The sequence below is a fragment of the Saimiri boliviensis genome, chromosome 3 (genome assembly GCF_048565385.1).
Source record: "Saimiri boliviensis isolate mSaiBol1 chromosome 3, mSaiBol1.pri, whole genome shotgun sequence".
In the NCBI taxonomy this organism is placed as follows: Eukaryota; Metazoa; Chordata; class Mammalia; order Primates; family Cebidae; genus Saimiri; species Saimiri boliviensis.
The window spans coordinates 75,482,237-75,485,194 of record NC_133451.1 but is presented as its reverse complement, the minus strand read 5'-3'; the positions used below and the strand labels follow the sequence as shown (position 1 = coordinate 75,485,194).

The 2,958-nt window shown below is 47.1% G+C and overlaps 1 pseudogene; it reads right to left on the bottom strand.

Annotated features, from left to right (window-relative positions):
• Positions 1-733: 733 nt before the first annotated feature.
• LOC101040098 (keratin, type I cytoskeletal 18 pseudogene) lies at positions 734-2,026 on the bottom strand (annotated as a pseudogene).
• Positions 2,027-2,958: the final 932 nt, after the last annotated feature.

Here is a 2,958-nt window from a genome sequence, read left to right as displayed (position 1 = left end):
TTTGGGTGACAGTTTTCTTAAAATCATTTGTCGAGCGCCAGTGTACTTCATAGTGTTTACCTCCTTATGATTCATTCCTAATCCAGAGCATGTGAAATGTAGACCTTGATTTTAAGTAAAATACAGTCATTAATCCAAGCATTTATTGAACGCCGGCTGTGCGGTAAATGCCTTAGATTCCTGTGTATGCAAATAGGTTGGCCCTGACCCTGACGTTGAGGAGTTCATATTCTAGTAGTGGTTACCAAGGCACATGCAGACAAACAGTCTCAAGTGATACGTGTGTGCTGTCAGGTAAAGATGAACAAAGTTGCAGAAGCTGGGTTGGAGAGCTAGCAAAGCTTTCAAAGTCGCTGACTTAGAGGATGGGTTGGCATTCTCTAAGTGGGGAGGAGGAAAGAAAGACAGGCAGAGGGAATAGCTTCTGTAAAGGCTTGAAAAAAGGCAGGTGGGTTTGGGGGATGAGTGTGGCATCAGTACAGCAGAGAAAAGGTGTATGGGGGGTGGGTAGGAGGGCACAGTGAAGGAGTGGTAGCATGACTTTTGTTGTCTTAGACCTTGAGCGCCTTGACAAGAATTTTTTAAAAGTGTGTTCTTACATATTTTTATCACCAAGGTATTATGGTAGAGTGGAAAGAGTTTGCCTTTGACGTTAGACAAACTTAGATTAAAATATGGGCATTGCCGTGTACTCTATGCATTTATATAACTTTTTTTTTGACCTCTGAGCTTTTTATTGGCCTCCTGCTCCCCAAAAGATCCCCTGCTTCTGCTGGCTTAATGTCTTAGACATTAACGCTTTGGTGTCATTGGTCTCAGACACCACTTTGGCATCCACTATCTGGCGGGTGGTGGTCTTTTGCATGGTTTGCATGGAGTTGCACTACCCAGGGCATCACCAAGATCGAAGTCCTCACTATCTTCCAGCAGGTGGTGGTAGGTGGTGATCTCAGCCTCCAGCTTGACTTTGATGTTCAGCAGGGCCTCATACTCCTGGGCCTGGCGCTGTCCCTCTGTGCCAGCTCTGACTCCAGGTGCAGCAGGATCCCATTGAGCTGCTCCATCTGCAGGTGTAGTAGGCCTCCACCTCCCTCAGACTTTTCTCCAAGTTGGCCTTCAGATTACTCATGGAGTCCAGGTCACTCTCCAAGGACTGGACTCATATCAGCAGCTCCAAGCTTGGCGGACTGTGTGGTGAGCACTGTGGTGTTCTCCTCAATCTGCTGAGACCAGTACTTGTCCAGTTCCTCTTGGTTCTTCCGAGCAAGTTAGTCATATTGGGCTTGGATGTCTGCCATGATCTTGGCAAGGTTCTGAGATTTGGGGGCATCTACCTCCACAGTCAACCCAGAGCTGGCAATCTGGGCTTGTAGGCCTTTTACTTCCTTTTCCTGGTGAGCAGCTCCTCCTTGAGAGCCTCGATCTCTGTCTCCAGCTGCAGCTGAGTGACATTGGTGTCATCAGTGACCTTGCAGAGCCCATGGATGTCACTTTCTACCAACCAGCACATGGCCAGCTCTGTCTCATCCTTGACTCTAAAGTCATCAGCAGCAAGACGGGCATTGTCGATCTGCAGAATGATGCAGGCATTGTCCACAGTATTTGCGAAGATCTGAGTCCTCAGATCGCTGATGGTCTTGAAGTAATGGCTCCAGTCTCTGACCTAGGGTCCTTTCTTCTCCAGGTGCTCCCGGATTTTGCTCTCCAGCTTCTGGTTCTTGGTCTCCAGACTCCTTACTCTGTCCAGATAGGAGGCCAGGTGGTCATTCAGGATTCGCATGATCTCCTTGTTCTGGATGCCTCCCATTCCTGTCAGACCCCTGGCTATCCTTGTGGCTAGGACCCTGGACCCCATTCCGCCTCAGAAGCTGGTGGAGTGGGACACGGAGATCTGGGAACCAGAGCCCCTGGCACCTATATAGACACTGGTTACATTGCTGACCAGCTGGGCGCCGTAGCTGGGCTCCTGGATGGAGCCCAGGGACCGGTAGTTGGTGGAGAAGGTGGAGCCAGTGGTGAAGCTCATGCTGTCGGGGAGGAGAGTGAGGTGATAGGACTCAGGCTTTGCCGACAACAGCGTTTATGTAACTTAATCTTTCTGAGAGTCAGTTTTCTAATTTATAAAATGAGGGTAACTGTCAAGTTTAAATGAAGTAATTGTGCAAAAATAGCAGACAGTAGTTATGCAATTGCAATCGTTTGTGATAAGTACACATATTACTTTCTTGCTACCAGTGCTGTAACCTTTTTTTTTTTCTTATTTTAAGACAGAGTCTCACTCTGTTGCCCAGACTGGAGTGCAGTGGCATGATCCCAGCTCACTGCAGCCTTCACCTCCTGGAGTCAAGTGATCTTCCTACCTCAGCCTCTGAGTAGCTGGGACCATAGGTGTGTGCCACCATGCCTAATTTTTGTATTTTTAATAGAGATGGGGTTTGTCCATGTTGGCCAGACTGGTCTTGAACTCCTGACCTCAAGTGATACACCATCCTTTGTCTTCCAAAGTGCTGGGATTTCAGGTGTGAGTCACTGCACCTCAACGCAATGGTGTAACCTTAAAGACAATCAATATCCTTCTGGGTGCCTGTCTGGGAGTGAAGGCAGGTAGTCGACTCTATTTCCTTTAACACAGTGTAATCAAATTGGATTTGAAAAGGAAGGAGCAAAACTGGATGGTACTATAGCTCCTGAGAAAAATGCCTTGTTGAATCATGTATCCTATATATGGGAAATCTTGAATCAGTGTATCTTATCAGCTTGATAAGTGTGTCTGTGTTACAGGCAGGGTGACTGTTTAAAAGCACTGGTCACATTACTTATACCTGGGAAGGGGAAATTTGTTAACTCTAGGGTAATGCTTTTGTATAGTCTTGGTTACGGTAAAAACAAGCCAAATAAACCTCATCACAATGTAGGGCATTTAGCAAACAGTGGAGCTGAAAGTGACTGGGCAAAAAG